Below are 24,785 nucleotides of genomic sequence, written 5' to 3' on the forward strand. Positions count from 1 at the left end.
GAAATGAGCATGATGAAGAAGTTCTGAAGTGAAGCTAAACTAGACTACGAACCAACTAAGAAGCTACAAACACTAGAAATCCTATGAATGAGGAAAATCTATGTTTTTGTGGCAACAAGAGGGTCTTTGCATCAAATCATGGTCCTAAAGGGGGGAAGAGAGGCCAAGGCACTGTTGCTAGCCTTTTGAATCTTCTTTTTATAACTACTTAACCTACTATTGAAAGCACCAATGGAAGAAAACTAATGAATCATCAAAAGCAACCTATTCTTAACCATAAAAGAAATACATCTAACATCAACCTATTCTACAAATTGAAATAAAAAATAAAAATATAAGTAAAGAGGAGCTTGGCTGCTTGGATTGGGCCCTAACCCAAAAAATTCAGCCCTCTGAGGTAACTTAGTGCTAACTCAAAAAGGATTCCATCTTTATTCTCAAAACAATAACAAGATTACATGGACTATTAAGATAATAAGCTCAAAGTTGAGTAGAGTTTACATAAGAAAATATCCAAGCCCAGTGAGGCCCTAGGCCTCTCTACTTATAAAATTGAAGCTACCAACAACTTCCTCAAAATCAGGGAGGCTTGGCTCCCAAAACTCGAGATAATCATCAGTTATCCTACACTTGCTCGGCTGCTTGCTGATGCATGACTTGGCTATTTGTACTTTGAGCTTAATGAAGGGGAATTCGAAGTGAGGAGTAATAAATGAGGGGGATTCCCTCCTATAATTCTTCTTTGTCCACTTCGAGTTATTGCTACCATTTTTCCACAAGGTCCTTGACTTTTATCACAAAATTCATCAATAATCTGCATTAAACACATATTAGACCACATGGCATCATAACTAACTCAAATCACTCTATTAGCATAAATATAATTAGAAAATCATACAATAAGCTAAGAGAATGGTTGATTTGACTAGGTTAGGAGGTAAAATTAGGCCATATAATTACCCATTTATGAGGCTCATCAGCAGACGAAGCATTAAAGTAAATTTTTCATGATATCAGTCTAATGTGGAATGAGGGAAGTAATAGAACCAAAAATTTCATAAATATTATACTATCAATAGAACCAGATATCTTGAGCATCCTGCAAGAATAATGTGACCACAAAAGGATCTGAGCCTTGTATTTCTTGACACTGTCTATAATTTCCATGGCTATAAATATCTCTAGTGGGATCTCTTATGCAGATAAGAAAGATTTGAAATACATTATTAAAATTTGGACCTGTCTTCATTACACAATTACTGTTACAACCAACCTAGTTACATGAATGGTGGAGATGGTATGCGATAAATAATTCTACTATGGATCCAAGGTACATTCAAAGAGACTTTCAAAGTGATTTCCAGGAGTGCATGGAGTGTAATGGCATAGAGTGTTTTCACCTTCGCTGTAAGACTATTGCAAATCTAAGAATTTTTTTTTGATGATCACATATTAGGCTACCTCATGAGAGGACATCATCATTGGTTAGTCTTAACCAAATTAAACCATCATATTATCCTTGTGAAACCAATGATTGTCCGAAGGATTTATACAAAAGCATGGGAGACTAGTGGATCACACCATCATAATAATGGTTGATTCCCTGGTGCAAATCCATTGGGAACATAACTTAAAAGACTCCAAGGTTTTTCATGGGATTCTCCTGAAAAGCATCCACAATGTACAACAATGTCTTGTAACTTGACTTTGATAGCGATTGATTTTCGTGGGGTTTTATGACAAAAATCTCCACATTGTAAATATTGTTTCTGTAGGATTTGGAATAATATCTAATTTCTAAAAATTCTATTTTTTCGAGACTTGGAGCACTTCTCTGAATTTTGGTGTGATTTGATCGACAGCTCGGAATCTCAACATGGTTTTATTTTGGTGTGATTTGATATATATCTTGGAGTTTCAGTACGATTGTATGATGTTTGTCCCCTTCTCATCCTATAAAAAGAGAGAAGTAAGGCTCATTGAGGCATTCAGAGTTGGAGAGTATGAGAGTGAGAGTCTTGTTGTTTGAAGTCTGAGATAATCTTCATGCTCTGCATCTTTGAACATCTGTGTTCAATCTTCTTGCATCATGAAGAAAGTCTCTTTTAGAGTCGAGTTTGAAAATCGTACGTATTAGGGCATAACATCCCTGGTAAGAACCTAAAGTGGTTGAACTCATTATGTTTGAGTTTGTGTTTGTTTTAGAAAGTTCAAAGACAGAGCCTACAAAGGGCCATGTAGCCTCTGCAATGTATCTTAATTTAAGGTGTAGAGTTTCGTAAATGCTCAAGAAGTCTATCTCTAATTGAAGTTTCTCTAAATCTTCCAACATTGTAGTTCAACTTTTGGAATCAATAAAATAGAGAAGTTTTTCAAAATGTTTCACATGATTTTATGTTATGTTATGTTATTTTTAAATACTCTGTGAGAGGAGAAGTTCATCTGAGGTTCGCCTGAGGATTGAAGGAAATTTTTCTCATGTCGATGATAGGTCGTTGAAGAGAATTATTGCGTGAAGATACAGAGGTTCGTGTATGGGTTCATGTATTCATCGTAGAAGATGTAGAAATTGCACAACAAGCTTCATTTTGTCCTTTAGAGGAAGCCCCTGCTTCAAATTGGTATCAGAGCCTGTAACGTCTGGTTCATACGGGTATTTATATTTTAAACTCTCTCAAAATATAACATGGAACCACGAAGAAGATCTGTTTCATTTAGAGAACTTCAGAAAGAAGAAGTACAGGAAAATAATTTTTGATATGGAAAAATATGTTTCATAGTGCATCATCTTCAATGATTAACTCTACAGAAATAAAGTTAATAGAGAGTCAGCCATCATCCCTATGGGCTTTCCATTTCATAAGCCCATTAGACATTTATGGTGATTTATTTGTGTTTCATTTGAAAGATATAAGTAGAGAGATTGTTAAAGAATGTGTCTCTCAGATCGAAGAAAATGTCGAATCCATTCAAATTATTTCCCTTTTAGATCCTAAAAATCTTCAGGAGGAAGCTCGAAGATGTGGTAATTCTTATCTACATCTTGGTTGTATCCAGGTGGGCATAAATTCTTTAACCCACAGAGGGCTTAGTACGTTTGTGTTGGATACTAGCAGAGATCTCATGCATAACAGATACACTGATTTATTAATTGGTGTTATCGTGACTCCTTTATCAAATGGTTTGATATGGTTTTATTTCCACCAAAATTTCTTAGTATATGTGTATGACGAACACATTAAGGACATCCTCCAATTGCAAATCAAAACTAGTGTTTTTGATATGAAAAGAAAAAGGACAAACATTGTAATTCATACTGGAGGCTGTTTCAGGCACACCAACACATTATATCCAACCATTCTGCATACACGCAATCAAGAGTCAAAATCCAGCACCCTCATAATCATTGATGCTCACAATAAAAAAATTGAGCATCAGAACATCAAACGGGAAGATCTTAGCTTTCCTAAAAACTTGGTAGTAGATATACCTCAGTCGCCCAAAGTTCAAAGTATCACAACTTCTCAGATACAAGAAGGACCAGCTAAAGCTACTCTATCCTTCCTGAGAAGATCTACTTTGGATTGCAAAAGAATACAAGAATCTTTTCAAGCCACAAAATACCATATAAACTCAGATCATATTTCATGTCAACCATCTACTTCCACATCTGTAAATACTCCATTTATAAGCTACTCAGATGTTGATTTATTTGAACTCGCTAAGTTATTACATTTTCCCCTCTTGAAGTAAAATGTCATGCCTTCCAAACTGTAGTTTTCTTACAATCTCTCGCTGATCTTGTTCTCCACAAAAATCATAATCCCAAGACTAGAGAGGCCCCTTCTATTGTTACTACAAATTCATGTCCAAATCCAAAATGCTCTGGCATTCCATTTCCTCATGACACTGTTCTAATGATTCATGAATTACCCACTCTGGAGAATGAATACCCCCATACCATTGAAATTTTTAGCAAGATGATACCACCTGGGATGCCAAAATATGGCATGGGATATCTTGAAATACTAGATAGTCTCATTCCATCTTCAATATTTCACAATCCTATTCCACTAGAATGCAAAAAGCCATTAATCCCAGAAATGTACAAATTCTTCTCCCTCATGGATGGATGTCCCAAACATAAGATTAATAGAGACTAGATAAAGAACATGCTAAATTGGGAACTTTACACACATCTTGAATCTAAAGAATTTAGTCTCAGCACATCTGTTGATGAAAAATATGCTCTTTCTTTAGAATGGAAAAAGTACATGGAAGAAACAACCTCATGGATTTCTTTTTATGTCTGGAATAAATTAAAGGAACAAACAGAAGTACATATGGTAGATGCAGAGAAACATTTTTGGACAGCTTGTGATCGAAGAAAGTTAGAAACAAATACCACATTCCCTCCATACAAGGCAGTCATGCTATAGTATAAAGGGACAACAAGCTAGAATAAAAGGGTGGTTCGAAGCAAAAAGATAATTTCCACTGCTTAGAGTTAGTGAGTGAAGGCAAGGATATTTTAATCCTTTTGGTCACGTGGTTTCTTGAAGACGAAAAGGCGAACGACTGGAAGAATCTTGGGCTATACAATAGGAAATGAAGTGGCATGCTATCATGCGGTATCAGAGTTATTTAAAAAATGCAAAGAAGATTGCGGTCAATAGATGGTGAATATTTTGGAGTGAATTCTGTAGCTAGTGAAGAGGAGAAGGCATTGGACAAGAGAGGTAATGATTGCTCTCTTTATTTGAATGATAGTTAACAGTTTCGTCCTTTTGTAAAGTAAAGGTTGAGAAATCAAGGCATAGAGGTAGAGATAGAGGATTTTAGAAAAGAAGATACTATGAAAAATGGTAAGAGAAACTCCGACAAAGGATTGTAGAAAGCTAGGGAGAATTTTATCTAGTTATGAAGCTAGAAAGATATGAGAATACCATCCAGAGGAAGAACTGGGAGAATTGAGGAATTTATATCCCAAAGGAGAAGAATTGGACAAGTATAACTGGTTTTATGTTTTATGTTTGGCCAAGGAATTTTCAAGTGTAGGTAGCAACATATACAACCAGAGGTGTTATGTAAATCAAGGTAAGGATGAGAATTTCTTCTCTCAGAAAAGAGATGATATAGGTTGAAGAGAGAACCAGTGGTGTTCTCAAATAATGTGGTAGAAGAAAACCCTTACATCAGAGAAGCTGTACAAAGAGAGAAGCATTCCAGCTGAGGTTGGAAAGAAGAGGGGGACAGAGGAAGTCCTCAAGGAGAAGAGAACAAGAGAAGTTCTCAAAAGGTGAGTAGAGGAGAAACAATCAGAGAGGAGAAAGGAGTGCTCAAGAGGTTCCAGAGGAGAGAACCAAGAGGGACACCAATAACCAAGAGGAGGTGAGGTGTTCGAGTAACAAGTGAGGTGAGGCTTGTTACAAGGATAGGTTGTAACTCATGGTGAACATGGAGGAGCACATGCAGAGAATGAATAAGGTCACCATTATTTGTAGTGATGAAGGGTGGAGTAAAAGCCACAACAAAGGGGAGAAGGATGCCAAGAGAAATGACATGAAGAAACTAAGCTTGGAGTAATTTTAAAAGGAGATGGCTAAGCTGAAGGCACAAATGAATGTGTTAATGCAACTACTACAAGCAAGGGAAGAAAGGCAACAAAAAAGGCTGAGGAGGAAGTTCAAATTATCTTTCATATAGAAAATTTTTAAAAGGAAATCCCCAAAAGCTTGAGATCTAGGGAAGAAGAGGGTAAAAACATTGATAAAATTTGGATGGAAGAATAAAATCTCAAAGGAACTAGGCCTATGGAAGGATCATTTCATTACTGCAAATCAGAATGAAGACCACTTCTTAAAGATAAGGAGAGCAGATTGGTGGAGGGTCTCATGGGTTGTGAAAAGAATCCAAAACAACAAGAGGAGTTGTTGATAGAGGGATAGGCTAAAAACCCCTATGATTTTAAAACTAAAAAATTATGTGTGGATGCAGGATTTACGAGCAAGGAAGATGAGAAACCATTTAAGGTTATTACAAGTCAAACGCATGAACATATTGTCTAAAGGGAGAAAAAGAAGATAAATGGTTGGATATTAAAAAGGAGGAAGAAAATGAAGTGGTTTCTATCTCCAATGAGGTTGAAGCACAACATGAACTCTTTCTTAATGAGAGAATAACTTAGATTTGCTAAGTATGGAGGAGTGGAAGTTCACTTTTGTGAACCAGAGCAAGTAAAAATCTTAGGAGAGGATGATGCAGTGACAAAATGATGATGTGCTTAGTTCTGTGTTGGCATTATGATTCAGGTGTTGTCCTTGATGGCAAACCCATTCAGGTGATAAATCAAGAAGGACGCAGGAAATATGTTCAGCAAGTGCGTCCCCGTAGGTATACCATACAGAACCCGCGTCCAGGGACGCAGGCCAGCCGTTCAGGAGGTGCGTCCGCCCAGTGCACACATTTCAAGGCAGAGAAAAGCACGTGGGGGTTTCTTGTGTGGTATCTAGCCGACGGTTTTGTGTTTCTATGGTGTCGGCTCGTGGTTTTGTTCCATGTTTTGGGGAGAAGCTTGCCTATATAAAGCAAAGGAGTTCATTTGGATTTAGTATCATCTTGGTTGAATATCTTTTGGTGAGATCTAGTCCAGATCTATGAAGGCGAATCTTCTAATGGACTGTGATCTCTATGGCGCATGATCAGATCTGTGGATCTGAGTGTTTGGTTTGGTTCTGAAGTCCTCATATCTTTTATATCTGAAGGGACGCAGGTTCAGTGAAGGGAAAGTGCGCCGGGACGCAGTACAGTAAAGGCTCAGGTGCGTCTCTGAGGCAAAGGACGCGGCGCGACTGTGTTATTGGGTGCGTCTCTGAAGTAAAAGACGCGGCGCGATAGGGTTTCTGGGTGCGCCGGTCGCAGCAAAGCATAGAGGAACAGTTCGTCGGCACGCAGAACAGTGGAAGGTAGACTGCGTCCAGTCACAGGTCACAGAAAGAAAATATGCGTCCCTGTCTTAAGATGATCTGTTGACTATATATTTCTGTTCATAAGGTGTTCTGGGTTATTTCTGTAATTACTGATCTGATATCTGTAGTGGACTGTATCTGTTGTATACTTGTTGATCATTTGATTCTTCATGAAAAGAAGTAGGGGGTTGTAGCTCCCTTCCAGGAGAGACTGGAAAACGAGAGAGAGTTGTAGCTCTCTGTAGGTTGCAGCCTGTGTGCTGGTAAAGGACTGCACCAGTACAAAATCATTGTAAAAAGAATTTCTTGAAAGAAGATAGAGACATATTGCAGCAGGTGGTTTTCTCCCGCATTGGGTTTCCACCTTACATCTTGTGTTCTTTGGTGTGATTGTCTATTTTCTTTATCCATGCTCATTATTTTATGGTACTGATATGCAAGAATAATTCAAAAGATCAAATAAGGAAGATTTGGTAAATTGCTTGATAATACTGATTCACCCCCCCTCTCAGTATTATTTCCAACAATTGGTATCAGAGCAGGTCCTTCAGAAAAGCTTGATCGCTTGAAGGTAGATCGTTCATCATGAGCAACTACGAGAGAGAAGCATCAATCAGGCCACCAGTTTTTGATGGGACAAACTTCAATTATTGGAAGGTAAGAGTTACTGCATATCTTCAATCTCTTGGTACTGAAGTTTGGGACATTGTAGAAACAGGCTATGCTTTTCCTTCAGCTACTCCTACAGATCCAGCTGAGAAAAAGAAGTATGAAACAAATGCAAAAGCAGTCAGTACTCTATTAGGAAGTATATCCCAAACAGAATTCATGAAGGTAATGCACTTCAAATCAGCAAAGAAATATGGGACAAAATGATCACAAGCTATGAAGGAGATGAACAGGTAAAACAAGCCAAACTTCAAACTCTCAGAATTCAATATGAGACTCTCAAGATGTATAATGATGAAAGTGTGGCTAATTATTTTCTTCGGGTAGATGAGATTGTAAATTGTATGAAAAATTTGGGTGAAGAAGTAAAGGAGTCTCTAGTAGTTCAAAAGATTCTAAGATCATTATCCCCCAAGTTTGAATCCAAAGTATCTGCAATAGAAGAAAAAGAAAATCTTCGTGTTCTTACTATGTCTCAGCTACATGGAATTCTAACTGCTTATGAAATGAGAAAGGGAGGACCATCAGACAGAAGGGAGGCTGCTTTTAAAGCATCAGGCAAAGAAGATTACTATGAAGCAAGCCATGATCCAGAAGAAGAGGAAGAAGAATCAAATTTTGTCAGAAATCTTCAAAGAGGTTCTGGAAGGTTCAGAGGTAAGCTACCTTTCAAATGCTTTGCTTGTGGAAGAGTAGGTCATTATGCTGCAAAATGCTCTTATAAGGATAAAGGAAAGGAACCAGTTAGATGGAACAAGAAACAAAGCGCAAATAAGAAAAGCTACTACACCCATGAAGATAGTGATGGCTTATCAAACAGTGATGAAGATGAACAAGGTAATAAATATAGGTTGTTAATGGCATTTGAAGATGATGATTATGAGGATGCTGTAGATGTGGATAACCTTTATGATGAAATTACTAGACTCAAGAGATGCATAGAAGAAAAGAACATGATTATTGATACTCTACAATTCCAAATTGATGAAAAGGAAAAACATCTTGAAAAATTAGAAGGTGAAATTGTTGGTCTTAGAAAAGAAATTGAGAAAACAAAAACTATTAATCTCAAGTTTGTCAAAGGATCTGAAACTTTGGATGAGATTATCAGTGTGCAGCGGTCTCCACTAAATAAGACAGGTTTGGGCTATAATGGAGAAACTTCTCAAGCATCCACTTCAAAAAGTTATCTTGATGCAGCAAGAAGAAATGAGCAAGAGCACAAGGAAGATCATCAGGTAAAGCAGGGACAAATGTCAAGCAGAAACTATCAGGGGCAATCCAGCTTAAGGGAACAAAAGCCACAACCAGCCACAGGTAAAATCTTCTCAATTTGGTTCAAGAATAGATGAAAATAGAAATTACAATCAGTTGGCTGTAGATCCAATAATCGCAGAAGCTTCTTCAATGGACAATGCTTTTCTTGCCATAACTTTGGTCACAAAGCAGCTCAATGTGTTGCGTATAAAACAATCATGACTAGGGAAGCTCAAAAACAAAGAAGTATGACAGGGATTACAAAAAGGACCTATAACAACTTTTCAGCTCTTGAAAATGAAGTTGAATGTTCTATTTGCAATAATTTTGGACATAAAGACTTTGAATGCAGAAGCAGGTTTCCGGAAAGAAAGGTACAAGAGCAGAAAAAGGAACAAGCCTCAGGCGCCAAAACATGGAGAATAAAGGAACCTCAAACAGAAAGATGTGGGATAGCATTTTATGCAGAAGGACAAGAAAATCTATGGTACATTGACAGTGGATGTTCGAAGCATATGACAGGTGTTAAGAAAAACTTGAGTCTTATTCTAATTTAGAAAAGGGAAAGAAAGTCTCTTTTGGAAATGATACTCCTGCAACTATAAAAGGAAAAGGTATTGCTCCTTTAAAAGAAGATGTTAAGGCTGGAAATGTTTTGTTTGTTGATGGATTGAAGCATAATCTACTAAGTGTCAGCCAGATGTGTGATCAAAGAACCGAGGTTATATTCAGATCAAATGGATGCCTTGTTCGTGATCTTGATACAGGTAAAACAGTTCTCAAAGGAAAGAGAACTCCAAATAATCTATACATATTTGATGAAGGACAACAACAATGCTATCTAAGCAAGAATGAAGAGCACTGGTTATGGCATCGAAGGTTGGGACATCTAAGCTTATCACAAATAAGGAAAGCTTGCAAATATCAGGCAGTTCGCGATCTTCCAGATATCAAAATTCCTGACAACACCATATGCAGATCATGTCAGTTTGGAAAACAAACCAGAACTAACTTTCCAGAGAAAGAAGGATCAGCCAGCATGCCTCTTGAGCTAGTACATACAGATGTATGTGGACCATTCAGAAAAAGAACACCTAGAGGAGAGGAATACTTGATATTATTTATTGACGATTTCTCCAGGTTTGTTTGGTTAGGACTTATGAAGCACAAAGATGAAGCATTCGAAAAATTCAAAACCTTCAAAGCCTTGGCTGAAAATGAATCAGGTCACAAAATTAAGTGCCTCAGATCTGACAGAGGTGGGGAATTTACTTCAAATGAATTTTTCGATTTCTGTGATGAACATGGGATAAGGAGAGAATTCTCTACAGCTAGAACGCCTCAGCAAAATGGAGTTGTTGAAAGAATGAACAGAACAATCCAACAAATGGCTCGTGCTATGCTTGATGAATCAGGAACCCCCGCAACCTTCTGGGGTGAGGCTGCACATACTGCGGTTATTATTCTCAACAAGACAAATGTCCGGTGAACAGCACTCAAACCCCTCATGAGCTCTGGAGTGGTAAAACTTCTTCGGTAAAGCACTTCAAAATATTTGGGAGCAAATGCTATATCAAGAATACTGAGGAGCAGCTTGGCAAACTTGATCCTAGAGCAGATGAAGGCATTCTTCTTGGCTATTCTCCACATAGCAAAGCATACAAATGCTACAATAAAAGACTTGGCAGAATTGTTGACAGCATTGATGTAGTGGTTGATGAAAAGGGATATATTCCTAGGCAAATACATCGTGAAGACATCGAAGAAGATGAGAGCTACCCTCAAAGACAGAATGATGAAGAAGAAGAACCTCAAGAAGAATCTCAAGAAGAACCTCACGAAGAAACAGAAGAACGGACAAGAATAGAAGAAAAGACTCCATCCAGATATGTTCAGAAGAACCATCCAGAATCTCAGATCATGGGACAAAAAGAAGCAGGTATACAAACTAGAAGAACAGTTGCAGAAGCTTCAAGCTATTTGGCATTACTTTCCTCCACCGAACCACAAAATGTGAAAGAGGCATGCAAAGATGAATGTTGGGTGAAAGCAATGGATGAAGAACTTGAGCAAATCGAAAAGAACAACACTTGGGAGCTGGTTCCTAGACCAAAAGATAAGAATGTTATTGGAACAAAATGGGTCTTCAAAAATAAATTGAATGAAAATGGAGAAGTAATTAGAAACAAAGCCAGACTCGTTTGTAAAGGGTATGCGCAGCAAGAAGGAATAGACTTTGAAGAAACTTTTGCTCCTGTTGCAAGACTTGAGGCCATCCGAATGTTCCTTGCTCTCTCAAGTTTTCAGAACTTCAAAGTATTTCAAATGGATGTGAAATCAGCCTTTTTGAATGGAGACTTGGAAGAAGAAGTGTACATTGAACAGCCAGATGGGTTCATTCTTGGAAATGATCCAAATCTTGTATGCCGATTGAAAAAGGCTCTCTATGGTCTCAAACAAGCTCCAAGGGCTTGGTACTACCGGTTGGACAAATATCTTCATCAACAAGGTTTCTTAAAAGGTTCAGCAGATAGCAATCTGTATATAAAAGTTGAAAATGACAAATTGCTAATACTTGTTGTGTATGTAGATGACATTATTTTTGGCAGTAAAGAAGAAGCTATGAGTCAAAGCTTTGCCTCAGTCATGCAGAAAGAATTTGAAATGTCCTTGCTAGGAGAACTGACATATTTCCTTGGTTTGCAAATCCAACAGAAGGAAGGAGGAATCTTTTTATCTCAAACCAAGTATCTCAAGCAGATTTTGAAGAAATATGGCATGAAGATGCAAAACCAGTATGTACACCCATGGTCACAGGATGTAGTCTCAGTGCAAATGATGAATCTGCAGCAGTACATCAACCAACCTACAGATCTATGATTGGAAGTTTACTATATTTGACAGGTACCCGACCAGACATCATGCATGCAGTTGGAATAGTTGGAAGATTTCAGGCAAATCCGAAGGAGACTCATCTTCAAGCAGTGAAGAGAATTTTCAAATATCTTCAAGGGACTCAAAATTATGGCTTATGGTATCCTAGAGATACAGATCTTACTCTTCATGCCTATACAGATACAGATTGGGCCGGAAGCGTGGATGACAGGAAAAGCACAAGTGGTGGTGTGTTCTTTATGGGTCCTAGACTGGTCTCTTGGTTCAGCAAGAAACAGATTTCAATTGCCTTGTCTACAGCTGAAGCAGAATATGTTGCTGCTGCATCTTGTTGCACCCAACTCCTTTGGATGATGCAGAATTTGCAGGATTATCAAATCACTTGTACTCCTCCAATCCCTATCTTATGTGACAACACAAGTGCAATCAGCATCTCAAAGAATCCGGTTATGCATTCAAAAACCAAGCACATACCAATCAAGTACCATTTTCTCCGGGAACAAGTACTTGAACAGAAGGTCAAGTTGGAGTATGTTCCTTCTAAGGAACAAGTTGCTGATATTTTCACCAAACCGTTGCCCAGGGACACTTTTGAATACCTCAGGCAAAAGCTGGGGGTTGTTGATGCATCATCTTACTGTTGATCATCTTTCTATTGGTCGTATAGGCTCAGGGGGAGCACATAATGCATTGTTGGCATTATGGAGAAGGAGATCTTGGAAATAGCTGCAATATGTCTCTATCTCCTTCATGATGGATTTCTGGTTACAGATCTGGAGATGCATGAGCATAGGGGGAGCATACCCTTTGCCCTTGATGTCAAAGGGGGAGAATGAAGCTGAAAATTATGCGGTTGCCATCAAGTCCAAAGGGGGAGATTGTTGGCATTATGATTCAGGTGTTGTCCTTGATGGCAAACCCATTCAGGTGATAAATCAAGAAGGACGCAGGAAATATGTTCAGCAAGTGCGTCCCCTCAGGTATACCATACAGAACCCGCGTCCAGGGACGCAGGCTAGCCGTTCAGGAGGTGCGTCCGCCCAGTGCACACATTTCAAGGCAGAGAAAAGCACGTGGGGGTTTCTTGTGTGGTATCTAGCCGACGGTTTTGTGTTTCTATGGTGTCGGCTCGTGGTTTTGTTCCATGTTTTGGGGAGAAGCTTGCCTATATAAAGCAAAGGAGTTCATTTGGATTTAGTATCATCTTCGTTGAATATCTTTTGGTGAGATCTAGTCCAGATCTATGAAGGCGAATCTTCTAATGGACTGTGATCTCTATGGCGCATGATCAGATCTGTGGATCTGAGTGTTTGGTTTGGTTTTGAAGTCCTCATATCTTTTATATCTGAAGGGACGCAGGTTCAGTGAAGGGAAAGTGCGCCGGGACGCAGTACAGTAAAGGCTCAGGTGCGTCTCTGAGGCAAAGGACGCGGCGCGACTGTGTTATTGGGTGCGTCTCTGAAGTAAAAGACGCGGCGCGATAATGTTTCTGGGTGCGCCGGTCGCAGCAAAGCATAGAGGAACAGTGCGTCGGCACGCAGAACAGTGGAAGGTAGACTGCGTCCAGTCGTAGGTCACAGAAAGAAAATATGCGTCCCTGTCTTAAGATGATCTGTTGACTATATATTTCTGTTCATAAGGTGTTCTGGGTTATTTCTGTAATTACTGATCTGATATCTGTAGTGGACTGTATCTGTTGTATACTTGTTGATCATTTGATTCTTCATGAAAAGAAGTAGGGGGTTGTAGCTCCCTTCCAGGAGAGACTGGAAAACGAGAGAGAGTTGTAGCTCTCTGCAGGTTGCAGCCTGTGTGCTGGTAAAGGACTGCACCAGTACAAAATCATTGTAAAAAGAATTTCTTGAAAGAAGATAGAGACATATTGCAGCAGGTGGTTTTCTCCCGCATTGGGTTTCCACCTTACATCTTGTGTTCTTTGGTGTGATTGTCTATTTTCTTTATCCATGCTCATTATTTTATGGTACTGATATGCAAGAATAATTCAAAAGATCAAATAAGGAAGATTTGGTAAATTGCTTGATAATACTGATTCACACCCCCTCTCAGTATTATTTCCAACATTCTGCACAAGGAAATAATGTCAACAACATTAGATAGAGGAAGATATAATTATTTCTATCCAACTATTTGCATGAGTTTGAAATTGTAGTTACTAAGCACCATGGACCTAAACATGGGTTAAGGATTGTGGAGAATGTATAACCTCACGAGGAACTAAGTTATGGTGACAAGGAATAGAAAGGGGAAGTTGATTCAGAAGGTGGAGAGCCTCAAGTAACTGTTGCATAGGAAGAAGCTATAGAGTTATCTCATGAAGGTAGTGTCGATGAAGACCATGGAGAAACTTAGGCTAACATTGTCCAAGTTAGTGAGAGGAAGAGTAACCTCAGAGGTATAATTGATTAGTTATGTCTTCTCTTATTGATTGTTTATTGGATCATTTTTCAAAATATTTTGTCATGGGTTGAATACCAGTGGATTGGGAAAAGATAATAATCCACTTGTTTTGTAGATTTGTGGATTTTTTCAGTATGAAGATGATAGAGAGAGAGATGATGAGAAGCCCTAAGTACAGTTCAATTTAGCTAATCCAGAGGAGATCAAAAAGAGACCAAGAACAAGAAGACAATGAAGAGTTTGTTAATGACAAAGAGGAGAAACCTTTGTCTCATGCATTTGGGGAGAGAAAAAGTGGAGCACAAGGACAATTTTGAAGCTTGGTACATAGAAGTACATCAAGGAGGAGCATGCCAAGGAAGAGATGAGAAATATTGCAAAGATAAAGTCATGGTTTTGTGGAGCAATGACAAGAGTGTAATCCGAGAAGTTGCAATAAATAGCAAAAGGGTTTAATGAGGAACTCATTTTCCTAATGAGACAAAGACCCATAGTATTGCAGTAGAAAGTCAGAAGAGGATTTTTTCTTTTCCATAGTAATATGTTTGTTGTATGTGCATGTGCGATAAGAGTTTAAAATTTTGTGAATAGAAACATAGAGCCTTTAATATAGATAATAGAGAATTTTACATGGCAACCATGTATTATGGAGGTAAATGAAGAGAAGTGAGAGAGGACTATTGTGATTCCTATATGAAACATTGTTGAAGAAGAGAAGTATTTGGTAGAATGTGAAGTTCTGACATGTAAAAAAAATTGTTAGGAAGTCAAAATTGGGCAGGCCATTCGAAAAAGAAAGAAAACAATTTTGCTCAAAGAAGAAGAGAATCCAAACAATTGGGAATTCACTTAATCACTAGATCAAAACAAGAAGACTATAGGAAGGGTTCATTGAAGGGAAATGTTGTGCTTAATGTCTCAAAATATTTGTGTGGAAAGAAAACTGTTGAAAACACAATTGAAGATACATATGAAGGACAACAAATGTTGCGAGGAAAAGAAAATGAGGAGCATGAGATAATTTTGTATCATGACAATTTATTTTATTTGCAAGCAGGGAATATAAGGCATAATTTTACCTTAGGAGGGAGCCAGCAATTTGCGAGAATAGATTTTGTTGAGGGTAGCAAAGAGGAGGAATTTTATTGTTATAGGTTTATTCAAAATGTAAGAGGTATATTCTATAGAAAAGAGCATAGTGAGGTGGAGAATGAAATCCTACAACCTTGGGAGATGTTCAGGAGGAAAATTGGGAGCAATAATTTAAACCAACAAGCAAGAAGTGACATGTACCAACAAGAAGTTAGATTGGGCATGGAGGTTGGAGAGATAATGATGTTGATAAAGGGAGTACCTAAGGTATGGTAAAATGGAAAGGAAATAGTGATTAGTTTTACCACTTGGCTGACTATAGGGAACTACATCAACATGGCAGAGGTGAAGAGACTACAAAGTAGACTCTTGGTTCGAGGAAAGAAGAGGATAACTAGTATCAACATAGTTGTGTAGGATAGCATTAACAAAGCAAGTGGTACATTGCAGAATCAAGTATCGGATCCTAACATAGTGAAGCCATGATTGAAGTAACAACATGATCATATATGTGGGTAGAAACAACAATTTGATTGGGATCTTGGAGGTTTTTTTAATACATTTGACCAAGAGCTCCAATATTTTCCCACCTAGGGAGTCTGATGTAGGAGCACCACCCTAGGAAAATCATTTCATCTAAGGCCCAAATGGAGCCATGTATATTCTAGAAGAAGATTTTTGTTGTTGTGTGGACAAATAAGAAATTAGGAAATTGTAGTGGGAACCTGGTTTTTAGTATAGCCATGTGGCTCATTGTAATAATGCTAGTTAGTAGGATGAGTTGTTAGGTTCTTTTAGTGGCTAGCTAAGTGGGCCTTTACCAATGTAACATGTGTAGAGCTAGGAATCAGGTAATTTTGGTCTGAGGGACAAATGTCCAAATTTGTCTTTGTTTGTAGAGATATTTCCTAATAAGTATTAATGTACATAAATTTGTGTGTGTAGGAAAGGGGAGGAAGCTCCCTAGTGTATTTTTGAGAAATGTTTATGACAGGAGTTTGGTAAGACTCGTGGCATACATATATTTTTTGAAGGAAGGAATATGGGTTTTCCTTCTCTGTGTATTATTTCTCTGTTTACTTTAGAATTTTGTCACTCGGGAATGGAATAGGAAACCCCTCATTTGGACGTAGCATTTGTCTAAGGCTAACGTTATGTCAAAAGGGAGAAACTTTGTGTGTTTTTGTGTCAATGTTCCTCCTCAAATCCTTTGTTAAATAGAATGATTTTTTCTTTTTGGTTACTCTTGGCATACTCAGTAAAACCTTTACGATTACCATCATGAGGATTTAGTGTTAACACCAAAGGAAAATAGAATAGAGTATGGGTTCCCAATTTTACACAGCGTTGTGTGTACATTTGTGGTTTTTAAATTGAAAGTGTAAGGGATAATGCCATGCTCGAGAATGAGAGTGATGCTAGTGATGAATGAATCTTGAAGGAGCAGCATGGGAATATAACACATAAGCCTAAGGGCATGAGTTTGTGTTTGAGTAGTGTCAGGGGTGAGGGTCTTCAATATGAAATTCCCTGAAATGATTCAAGTCAAGGCTATCGTTAGCCCACAATAGTTGCAACAAAAGTCGTGGGAATTTTGTGAAGAAGAGGGAGTCTAGGTGACCAAACTTCTAGCAAACTCCATCAACCAAATTTTGGATTCAGATCAAGTCGGGGTTTTCTTTAGTCGAGTAACCATGTTGAAGTGTAGTTGGCTGGTCACAAATTACAAAGGTTAGTGTAGGCGTAGAGAAATAGCACACTCTAACCTCTAACCTCTAGTTTGGATCCAAACGCCAACCTCCTTCATGCAGACTCCTCAATAGTTAAACATGGCATGTATTAAGTCTTTAATCAAATTACAATGAAATTTGAGAGGAGGATTTGTCGTGAGTTCCAAAGAGAATTATGAGGGTCATAGTATAAAGGAAAATCATGTCAAAATTAAAGCGTGTTTGAAACAGAAAGAGAAGTTCCACCACTTAGAGTTAGTAAGGGAAGGTAGGGATATTTTATTCCTTTTGGTCACGTGGTTTATTGAAGGCACAAACGGAAATGGCTGGAAGAATTCTGGGCTACATAACAAGCAATAGAGGGGCCTTTTATTAGAGAGAGTGGGGGATGAATAAGGGTATGAATGAAAACAACTGAGAAAATTATTGAGTAAGAAGAATGCAAAGGAAAATTATAGATAAAGGAAACCAATTAGAAAGGGAGCCAATAAGGAGGGGGACAAAGAAATGGGAAAATAAAGAAGAACAAGTAAGAGAGGAGGGAAATAAAGAAAAGGGTGAGGGGGGTGGCAGTTAATGAGGATCACAGAGTGAGTTCATGGATCGTCCATTTCTGGGAGAGGATAATTTTATAGCCATATTCCTTATTAAGGTTGTTGGGATGCTTCTCGATCTCGAGAGATTCCCTAATGATTCAAGAATTATAAAATGGGATGAAAGTTGAACTTTGGATTGATCAAAAGAAATAAGGTGCTTAGTACTAAAGGAGTGCTTGGTAATGCCAGACTTTCGCACTCGAGGATGGCTGGTATCCACTATGTGCTCCTTAAGGTGAGCCATGAAGGGTTGACCTATCTAGCCAATGTAAGACTTCTAGCATGAACAAAGAATTTGGTTGACACTTAATCCTTACATGGGATCCGACTTATCTTTGACTAACCTGAATAACTGTTTGAGGGTTTTATTGGGTTTAGATAGGATGTTTATGTTCTTTTTGGACTAAATCTTTGTAATAAGGTCAATGGTTCCTTTTATGTAAGGAAGAGAGAACTAGCCATAGGGGAGGATGAATTAAAGTGATTGGATTTAGAGTTAGAGATAGCTTCAAAGACTTTCTTGATTTGAGACGATGTGTAGCCATTGGCTTTGAAAGTTTGGATTAGATGAGATTTTTATGAGGAAAGGAAGTAGGGAGATATTTTAAGGGCCCAAGAGATAAAAATTTTGAGTGCATCAAATTTTTTGGATGGGTGGTGGTGATAATGGGAGTGAAGATAAATTTTTAATGTAAAATTGATGGGTAAGAGAGCCATCGCGAAGGTCAGTGACATGGAAATCCAAGAAAGGAATAACTACTTTGGAAATAAATGTCAACATTTGATTTGTGTATGTTACTAAGAATATTCTATGCAAGTTATCAACAATTAAATTAAAATTATGGAAGGCCTATTCCAAGGCAAACATATCTATATACATAAATGTACAATATCCCATGCATTACAGTTATAAATAGGAGAAATTTCAACAACTTTCCAAGGTGTATGGGTTCAAATTTTTTCCAAATATCAACAACCTAATAGGATGCGAGATTTCAATTTTTTTTACAAACATCTACGTGAAAAGGTAACTAAATTGAAATTTAAAAATGGATTGCGAGGTAATGACATTTTAAATTCAAATTGTTAATTTTTATTGTTGTTAATTTTTTTTTGTATGTGGTTCATAGATCTTAGAGATCAATGACTGCTACATCCACATAATATTTATACCACTTTTTTTTAGATGAAAAAAACACTAGTTATATAATGTACCAATACATTTTCAAGGATGATGTCAAAAATACAAACTGCAAGTGTCCCCTATATAATGCTAAATTGAAATGATTAACTTTTAAACATGAGAGTATTTTTCAGAGGATTACATCTTATCATAAAACAAAGATAATCTGTTTAGCTAAACAAAAAGACCAAATGACTAAGATATCATATTCTAGGGGAGTAAAATGGTGCACTCATCTCTAATGGTATTTTATTCCATATATACCAAATACAAGTAGCCAATATCATTAGTTAAACCCTTTTCTGATAAAGATTCAACAACTGAATTAGATTCTGTAAAAATATGTTGTAATGTGATGTGTCGAAAGGACTATTTGAGGCATTTCATGTGAGAAATACAACCACAAATATTTGGAGGACAAAATACTAAATTGGCCATAATCCCATCGATGAGGGACTTGGAGTCTCCATAAATGTCAATGTTATCAATAGCCAATCTTTTGGAGAACCATAATAGTTCCCACAATGCAAGAGTCTTTGCTCGCATATTTGTACTTGCACCTGCATTCCAAGAAATTTTAGAGTGTGAATTGTGATCAATTCTGAGCCATGCACCCCAACCATAGACATCTCTCTATGTCGCTCCATCAAAATAAATTGCAGGACAATACGGATGTAGCGGATCAATAGATCCTTGTGTGCCAGATCCATGGGAAATTTTAGGGGCGAATTTTCGCCATTGGACGAAATTAAGGGGTTTTATATTTCTATTGGGTGAATATTTTGTATCACAGTACATTGTTATAAATCACCTCAAATTTATTTTATAAAAAAATTTGGTATGGAGGTTAGCACACCTTATTTTAAGGGAGAGAGTAAAAAAAGTAAATTCAGCCCTTGAAATTAAGAGTTACAACCTTCCATTCTCCCTAATTTTGAAGAATAAGTATCTATGATAGTTATTTCACCCTCCACATTTAGTGTAAAAAAGGTTTTTTTCTTTCATTTTACCACCTTGTTTTTTTGCAACAAATCGTCACAAAATAATAATTCATTTAAAAAAAAAATTCAAGTCTCTTATTTTCATGCTTATTTAAAGATTGAATAATATTCTTTCCATATTCCAAGTTTGCATTTGTTTAGTCATAATCATATAAAGAATAATGGAAAACATTTTTTTTATATTTACTCCATAAGTCACCTTATATTTACGTGTAAATAAGTAAAAATATAAATAAAGTGGAGTATGGTAAATAAATAAAACCTCTTTTTATACTTACTCCAAAGGTATGGTAAATAAATATAAATATAAATAAACTAGAGGTGTGGTAAATAAATAAAACATTTTTTTATATTTAGTCCATAACCCTCTTTCTATTTAAGAAGGCTCAAAAAACAGGTTTTATTTAAGTGAATCCTATGGGCCAAATGCCATATTTATAAAAGAGGTATGGTAAATTAATAAAAATATAAATAAATGAGAGGTATGGTAAATAAATAAAACATTTTTTTTTTTATTTGCTCTAGAAGTCACAATATATTTAAAAAAACTCAATAAATGTGTTATATTTAGGTGAAGCCTATGGGCCAAATGCTATGGGCCAAATGCCATGGGCCAAATTATTATTAATACATGCAAAAAAACATTATTAACCTATTATTAACCCTAATATTAGTATTAATAAAAAAAATATGGCACATGGTATTGACCCATGGTATTTATGTGGAATGTAGGCTATTTAAAGGGGGGAATTAAACCATTATAGATCCATCTTTAGTCTGGATCTACTAAGCATTATTATTAATACATGCAAAAAAACATTATTAACCTGTTATTAACCCTAATATTAGTATTAATAAAAAAAATATGGCACATGGTATTGACCCATGGTATTTATGTGGAATGTAGGCTATTTAAAGGGGGGAATTAAACCATTATAGATCCATCCTTACTCTGGATCTACTAAGCCTCGGGAGGGATCAAATATCATGATATGTAAACTAGCATAGAGTGAATAGATCAAGGGTAAAAATGGATTTGTAATTTAATGTGACTTAAACAATTTAATTTGGTTAAAAAAATAAAATAAAATAAAAATCAATTATTAATTTTATTAATTTTTAGAAATTACTAATAGTAGTTTTTAAGCTCCAAGTTTATGATAACCCATGGTATTGACCCATGGTAATATCATGGTATTTATGTGAGAATAGACTATTTAAAAGGGAAATTCTATCAACTTAGATCCATCTTAATTCCGGGTCTACCAAGTGCTGAGAGGGATAAATAGATTTCATCCCTCCAAGAGTGGTAGAAGTGGAGTTAAGACGGATATAGGTTGGTTTTTATGATAATGAAGATATTAAATAGAGTTAGGAAATTATATTATAAAAAAAATATTAAGGTGAATGGTTAAAGCTACATTTAGTCACTTCACAAAATTTAGTAAAAAATACCAATATCTCCATTAATATTGGTTTTTCTGATTTAACAATAAAAAATTCAAAATAGTGAAATCTTATAACTCTTTCTGCATCACCCTCTCAAAAGAGAGATAGTCAGTGCTCTGATTTCCCACCATTTTTCAAACTTTATGAATATGATATCTTCATGAAAAAGTTAAGGTACTGATGTTGGATTAGTTGTTTGAAAAATATGTTGGTTTGTATAACTTTTCATCTTATCTGTTATTCTTAATTTATCATAATGATCTATAGGGGTTTGGCCAGTGCTTGAAAAATATGCTGGTTTGTACAACCTTTCATCTTCTCTGTTTTTCTTAATTTGTCATAATAATTTGTAGGGGTTGGGCCAGTGCACCATATTCTCCTAAAAGGCGGAGATTGTGCACCAGAAAGTAAATTAATCCACATGTTACAACATTGTTAAAAAATGCAAGACATATGAAGGTAGTGAATTATGCTAATAATCAATTTAGATTGGGAGAGACATAATTAAATTTTATTATTTAATTGAAGATTTCCAATTAAAATAATAATAAATCGATATGTATATATTAATATATTGATTGGAAGGCTTCTGACAACAGTCACTTCTTTCCATTAGATCCGCCTTTGGGATACCTACTACTTTCTTATATTATATAGTTGGGGCTTGCTACTTGTTCGCGTGTTGGGGTAAACAAAATGTGTTTTTTTTATCTCGCAATTGGAGTCTATGGGATAAGAAATAAATTTGATAGCTTGACAAAAGTGGTACAAAAATATATATATATATTTTTTTTAATCTTGTAGTTGGACTCTATGGAATAAGAAAGAAATTTGATAGCTTGACAAAAGTGGTAGAGAAAAGATTAATCTCTCCTACCTTGAAAGAACTGGTGGTCAAGATCAACACCTACAAGAACTTTGTCGTGGAATATTATCAAAACTAATAGAAGTATATGAAAGTGTGTATAGTGAGAACCTTGACAAACATGGTCACTGAAACCTGCAACATTGTTTGTAGGAAGAGAAAATTATGTTTCTTTTTTCCTAACATGTATGTTAGTATATTACAATTTAATGAATATGTTTTCCTATTATCATATATGGTTTCATAATTTAACAAAACATTCGCCAAGTCTTCACTTTTTATTATTCAGTGAAAGATTTGCCAAGATCTTACAAGATTTTATAATTCAGTGATAGATTCACCATGACTTTACAAGATAATATAATCCAGTGAGAGATTTGCCAAAAGAATTATATATACATATTATATTATTGATAAAATTGCCTCCCATTTTTCCTATGTATCATGGAGATTCGCCCATTTATTATACATATAAATTTAGGGTGGTTCTTAAAATTTTCCCTGGCTAGATTTGAGAGTGTCCATCCACCTTCCCACTTTGAAAATGATTATGTAGATATCAATCCTGTATTATTCAAATATAAAACCTTTTCTGGCCTTCCACATTTCCCTGAAGATGAAAAGCAGAGTGGCTTGGAACTTACCCCCACGGTCTATCCACCACATAAGGCATTGTGCTATGGATTGGAAGCATTTGAAAGGAATGTTGTGTTGTTGCAATATGTATCTCCATACATGTAACTCTATAGGACATTCCAAAATAAGATGTGAATTTTTCTCCAACGAAAGCCTACAAAGTGAACATTTACCAGGCCTGTGTATACCCCTTTTCCGAAGACTCTCCCAAGTCAGAGTTTTGTTGTGCCAAACTAACAAAGTGTAAATAATGATCTTATTGGGGACATTCAATTTCCATATCTTGTAGAACAAAACATGAGAAAAAGAGAAATAAGTAGTCATACTGTACCTGTAGGAATCCACATCTACCACCAAGTTCCAGCTCAATATTTATACTACATAGATCCACCCAAAATGATCACCTCCTTCTTGCTAAACTAAGGACCCTAATCCCCAAAAGGTCGAGAGAATTAGCCTAATCCCAAAAGAATCAAGAAAATTGAACCTAAAAATTCTTAATATTAAAAATACTTTTAACTATTTACCAAATCTTTTAAATGTATAAATAAATTTATCTTTTTCAAAATTTCTAAAAACCTTTTACATAATTAGATTATTTAATAGATTATAAATTTAAATTTATGAATTTAAAAAAAATACAAATAAAATAAACCACATATTCACATTAAAAAAAATAACAAAACAGTGTACACATTAACGCACCATCCACATGCATTGCACTCTGACAATTTATAGTAACCAGACAATTTACAGAAATGTAGCATCCGCTTGCATTGCACCAATAAATAGACGTGCAGTAGGGTTGGAATTTGGATTTTTTTCTACCCGTTAAATAATTTTTTTTTTACGTTTTGGGTCTTTATGTTTCCCTTCAAGGAACGTTATGTTTAAAATTTTTCCCTTCAACTGCAATGTTTTGATAATAAATTAACTTCTCACCAATAAAACTTTAACTAAAAAATTACCCTTCAATAACACACATATGTTCAATTTTTTCACATATTTATCATAAGAAAAAAATTATGACCAAAACAAACTAATGACTTGTTAAACCCTAAAGTTTGTTTTACTCAGTTTTTGATACGATATAATTTCTTCTCCAAAACACAAGATATTACAATTATGTGCAAATATGGAAATCTATTCCACTCACATCAGACCTGCCATTATTATAATCAATGTGCTCATATTGCAATATTTTCAATTTTCCATTTGGGTTTTGATTACACTGTTAAATGTTACAATTTCAATGAAAACAAATGGATTTTTTCCACTAATGTGAACAGAAAAGTTATCCGAGAGGAAATTTCCATCTCAAGGACTGTAGATTTTACATGAGGCTATCATCTAGGCTCCCCGTCCTCTCCCCCATCATAATCACATTAAATCAAGTGGGGTATGGGTTTGTAATAAAATCAACATATTGTATTAAGTGTTTTAATATTTCAGAAAGTTTTCATAGATGAGTGTTGGCCAGTAACATATTCTCAACACATTAAAAACAATTACTCCATCAGACATGCTCAATATAATCCACACTATTTATTTTACTTATTATTAGTGAGAAACAACAAGACAATATATGGCTTGTGTATATCTTTCACATGACAATTTTTATTTTTTGGGGCCTTATAGGTGGTTAGTCATAAATAACCAAATACCATTTTTAAGCGTGTTTTTATGCGATTGGGTTCACAACCATCCTCAAAATTTTAAAATAAGCTTGATAGACGTCAACCATCTTCAAAATTTTAAAATATGGTTGATAGACGTCATGTCGTAGATATGTTTACTTCATTGATGGTGGTAAGTTCTTAGGAATTTTGCAGGTATTTTCAATTGTAGGAATTTTGGCTTTGTTTCCAAGTGAACAAGTACCGAGGTGTACTCTTCTATCCATGCATTAAGATAGCACAATAGAATTTCCTGGTGCAAAAGTCAAAAATTGGAAAAGCCACATGCTATGTACTCTTCTATCCATGCATTAAGATAGCACAATAGAATTTCCTGGTGCAAAAGTCAA

Source organism: Pinus tabuliformis, chromosome 7 (genome assembly GCF_031772625.1).
Source record: "Pinus tabuliformis cultivar Carrire ecotype Pingquan chromosome 7, CPIR1, whole genome shotgun sequence".
In the NCBI taxonomy this organism is placed as follows: domain Eukaryota; kingdom Viridiplantae; phylum Streptophyta; class Pinopsida; order Pinales; family Pinaceae; genus Pinus; species Pinus tabuliformis.